This window comes from Schistocerca serialis, unplaced genomic scaffold, assembly GCF_023864345.2.
Source record: "Schistocerca serialis cubense isolate TAMUIC-IGC-003099 unplaced genomic scaffold, iqSchSeri2.2 HiC_scaffold_1224, whole genome shotgun sequence".
NCBI classification, from domain to species: Eukaryota; Metazoa; Arthropoda; class Insecta; order Orthoptera; family Acrididae; genus Schistocerca; species Schistocerca serialis.
In genome coordinates this window covers 87,501-92,500 of record NW_026047430.1, presented here as the reverse complement: position 1 = coordinate 92,500, position 5,000 = coordinate 87,501, and the positions used below count along the sequence as shown (strand labels likewise).

The following is a 5,000-nucleotide window of genomic DNA, read 5'->3' as shown; positions in this document are numbered from 1 at the left end:
ACCCAGAAAACACAATATCCCACCCTTCCGACATCCGCACATTGCTCAGCTAAGCCACGAACACCCACACATGTCCTACACAGTGGTGCACCCAACATCACAATACTGCCTCCTGTCACAGCACACAAACAATGGCAGGAATGAAAGACACAGATCTGCCACAACCATGGAATCGGAGCGCCGCCTGTCATGAGCCAAAAGTGCATCCTGACGTGACAAATCGGATAATACCGCAGGCATCCAATTACGATAATCACTATCAACGAACCTGCCGCCCCCCCCCCCAATACACCTTTCCCTACAACAATGTGTATCTGAACCTACGCTATATCGTACCTTAACCTAACCTATATCGTACCTTAACCTAACCTATATCGTACCTTAACCTAACCTATATCGTACCTTAACCTAACCTATATCGTACCTTAACCTAACCTATATCGTACCTTAACCTAACCTATATCGTACCTTAACCTAACCTATATCGTACCTTAACCTAACCTATATCGTACCTTAACCTAACCTATATCGTACCTTAACCTAACCTATATCGTGCCTTAACCTAACCTATATTGTGCCTTAACCTAACCTATATTGTGCCTTAACCTAACCTATATCGTGCCTTAACCTAACCTATATCGTGCCTTAACCTAACCTATATCGTGCCTTAACCTAACCTATATCGTGCCTTAACCTAACCTATATCGTGCCTTAACCTAACCTAATTTGTGCCTTAACCTAACCTAATTTGTGCCTTAACCTAACCTAATTTGTGCCTTAACCTAACCTAATTTGTGCCTTAACCTAACCTAATTTGTGCCTTAACCTAACCTAATTTGTGCCTTAACCTAACCTAATTTGTGCCTTAACCTAACCTAATTTGTGCCTTAACCTAACCTAATTTGTGCCGTAACCTAACCTAATTTGTGCCGTAACGTAACCCATGTTGTGCCGTAACGTAACCCATGTTGTGCCGTAACGTAACCCATGTTGTGCCGTAACGTAACCCATGTTGTGCCGTAACGTAACCCATGTTGTGCCGTAACGTAACCCATGTTGTGCCGTAACGTAACCCATGTTGTGCCTTAACCTAACCCATGTTGTGCCTTAACCTAACCCATGTTGTGCCTTAACCTAACCCATGTTGTGCCTTAACCTAACCCATGTTGTGCCTTAACCTAACCCACGTTGTGCCTTAACCTAACCTACGTTGTGCCTTAACCTAACCTACGTTGTGCCTTAACCTAACCCATGTTGTGCCTTAACCTAACCCATGTTGTGCCTTAACCTAACCCATGTTGTGCCTTAACCTAACCCATGTTGTGCCTTAACCTAACCCATGTTGTGCCTTAACCTAACCCATGGTGTGCCTTAACCTAACCCATGGTGTGCCTTAACCTAACCCATGTTGTGCCTTAACCTAACCCATGTTGTGCCTTAACCTAACCCACGTTGTGCCTTAACCTAACCCACGTTGTGCCTTAACCTAACCCACGTTGTGCCTTAACCTAACCTACGTTGTGCCTTAACCTAACCCATGTTGTGCCTTAACCTAACCCATGTTGTGCCTTAACCTAACCCATGTTGTGCCTTAACCTAACCCATGGTGTGCCTTAACCTAACCCATGGTGTGCCTTAACCTAACCCATGGTGTGCCTTAACCTAACCCATGGTGTGCCTTAACCTAACCCATGTTGTGCCTTAACCTAACCCATGTTGTGCCTTAACCTAACCCATGTTGTGCCTTAACCTAACCCATGTTGTGCCTTAACCTAACCCATGTTGTGCCTTAACCTAACCCATGTTGTGCCTTAACCTAACCCATGTTGTGCCTTAACCTAACCCATGTTGTGCCTTAACCTAACCCATGTTGTGCCTTAACCTAACCCATGTTGTGCCTTAACCTAACCCATGTTGTGCCTTAACCTAACCCATGTTGTGCCTTAACCTAACCCATGTTGTGCCTTAACCTAACCCATGTTGTGCCTTAACCTAACCCATGTTGTGCCTTAACCTAACCCATGTTGTGCCTTAACCTAACCCATGTTGTGCCTTAACCTAACCCATGTTGTGCCTTAACCTAACCCATGTTGTGCCTTAACCTAACCCATGTTGTGCCTTAACCTAACCCATGTTGTGCCTTAACCTAACCCATGTTGTGCCTTAACCTAACCCATGTTGTGCCTTAACCTAACCCATGTTGTGCCTTAACCTAACCCATGTTGTGCCTTAACCTAACCCATGTTGTGCCTTAACCTAACCCATGTTGTGCCTTAACCTAACCCATGTTGTGCCTTAACCTAACCCATGTTGTGCCTTAACCTAACCCATGTTGTGCCTTAACCTAACCCATGTTGTGCCTTAACCTAACCCATGTTGTGCCTTAACCTAACCCATGTTGTGCCTTAACCTAACCCATGTTGTGCCTTAACCTAACCCATGTTGTGCCTTAACCTAACCCATGTTGTGCCTTAACCTAACCCATGTTGTGCCTTAACCTAACCCATGTTGTGCCTTAACCTAACCCATGTTGTGCCTTAACCTAACCCATGTTGTGCCTTAACGTAACCCATGTTGTGCCTTAACGTAACCCATGTTGTGCCTTAACCTAACCTATAATGTGCCTTAACCTAACCTAAAGTGCGCCGTAACCTAAACTATATTGCGCCTTAACCTGACGCACGTTGTCGCTGAACCTGCTCTGTAATTGTTATGCAACCCGTTAAAGTAGTGTAGTGTTGCCTAACCGCAACCCTCGCAATATAGTTCGCTACTCGCACTGCCCGGTCCCCTGTGTATCGCGTCATGTTAAACACCTTGCAGGTGTTGCTGACTTTCCACATGCTCCTGCTATACACTGTAGTGTGGATAGCAGCAGGACGTACATGCCCCCCCCCCTTCCCCCCTGCCTTCGCAAGCTGGTCGGTGAGAAGTTTGCATGTTCAATGCCCTTCGCATGCCGACGTACTCAGCCTACGTTGTGGTACGGCCTGTCACCTGTCCGCCGATGTACGCAAAACCCACAAACTGTACTGCACATTGCTCCGTATGTACTGAATGATACATCGTGGCCCATGTGACCGTATGACGACAGCGCCTAGCAACGGCGGACCATACAGTCCAAATATTGTGCACGCAGCTACGTGTCGTCTCCCTATAAGAGCTGGATTGCAGTGTGGTACGCCATACAGACGTGTGGGAGGAACGGACGCCCTGGATGGCGATCAGCATGAGCAGTCTGTTGATGTAGTGGAGCGTGTATTCGGACGTAGTCGTCTCTTCTCACACACCGTGATAGCATGTTGCACCGCGTTCCACATCTGCGACATGCTGCAGAGGCGGGCTGACAGTCGTTCGCGCAATGGACACCGCATACGTACGGGGTCTACCTTCCACGTGTTCTCTAGGCGTGCACATGTTGTTGCGTCTATGTGGGCAGACGTAGTGTGTTGTGACACCTGACACAGGCATGCAATACTCGTTGCAAATGGCGATGGACGTGTACGTTTGCTGGTGACGTTACGCAAATGAACAACCGGTAACCCGTTGTGGTGCGGTTGTTCTCGCTAGAGGTGAATCAGTGTTGGCGACGATCGGTCGAGCTATTAACCGGTTGTTTCAGGGATACCCACCATGCCCACGAACGTGAAAGGGGACCCACCATGCCCACGAACGTGAAAGGGGATCTGGGTGTGAGGCGATACGCGGCGGTGGCTGGGTGGGACCGTCCCCGGCCGGTGAGGGGGGGCCGCCCGGCGTGCTGGCAGCGCGGTGCGTGGGCGCACGCGCTACAGCCGGCTGGTGGGGGCGGCCGGTGGCAGGCGCGCCGGCCGACGGACGCGGCAGGCGGCGCAGCTGCGCGCCGGCGCCCCCTGCTCGCGGCGCCTTGCGGCCAAAGTAGGTCCTCGCGGGCCCGGTGCGAAGCGCGGTGGCCATCTGCAGTGTGCTGGTCCGATTGAGGACTTTGTGCGCTGAGGATGCGCCGCCGCCCGGCGCTCGGCGCCGCGACGCCGTCTGCTGCTCGGTCGCCCCAGCGGTTCTCGCAGGTGGTTTGTATCGCAGCTGTGCGGACGTGTTGGCGCGTGCGCTGTGCTGGGAGAGTTCGCTTCGGCACCCAAGTAGGGCTTTTGTCCTTCTGTGGCGCTGGCGTTGGAGCTGCCGGTCACCGTAGGTGGCGCGTGTTGTCTCCCGCCGGCAATGCCACGACAGCACGCTCCCGGGCCTCTGTCGGCAGCGGCAAGCTCAGTTGGGAGCACGGGTGGTCGCACCTAAAGCGTCTACTCGCCTAACTCCGGGCGATTGCGCCTCTCTCGAACCCGACCAAGTACTTAGGACGGCGCTGCGCGCCGCCGGGACCTGAGAGGGTTTCGAGGTGTGTTGTGCAGGGGAGCTCAGCCTCCTCCTGTTTGCAGAATAATTGAGCGGACGCTTGCGTGTTCGCGCGGGCCCCCGGGACACACTCCCGGGCGGCCGGCTGCTCAGCTCTAGTTGACGCAGCTCCCTGGTTGATCCTGCCAGTAGTCATATGCTTGTCTCAAAGATTAAGCCATGCATGTCTCAGTACAAGCCGCATTAAGGTGAAACCGCGAATGGCTCATTAAATCAGTTATGGTTCCTTAGATCGTACCCACGTTACTTGGATAACTGTGGTAATTCTAGAGCTAATACATGCAAACAGAGTCCCGACCAGAGATGGAAGGGACGCTTTTATTAGATCAAAACCAATCGGTCGGCTCGTCCGGTCCGTTTGCCTTGGTGACTCTGAATAACTTAGGGCTGATCGCACGGTCCTCGTACCGGCGACGCATCTTTCAAATGTCTGCCTTATCAACTGTCGATGGTAGGTTCTGCGCCTACCATGGTTGTAACGGGTAACGGGGAATCAGGGTTCGATTCCGGAGAGGGAGCCTGAGAAACGGCTACCACATCCAAGGAAGGCAGCAGGCGCGCAAATTACCCACTCCCGGCACGGGGAGGTAGTGACGAAAAATAACGATACG

The 5,000-nt window shown here is 51.4% G+C and overlaps 1 non-coding gene across 1 annotated transcript in view; it reads left to right on the top strand.

The window, feature by feature from the left end:
* The first annotated feature begins 4,498 nt into the window (after positions 1-4,498).
* The window catches only part of LOC126435985 (small subunit ribosomal RNA), a 1,909-nt gene continuing 1,407 nt past the window's right edge, over positions 4,499-5,000 (top strand). The window contains exon 1 of the ribosomal RNA XR_007580337.1: positions 4,499-5,000. This exon is cut by the window's right edge and continues 1,407 nt beyond it. This is a non-coding gene — a ribosomal RNA (small subunit ribosomal RNA).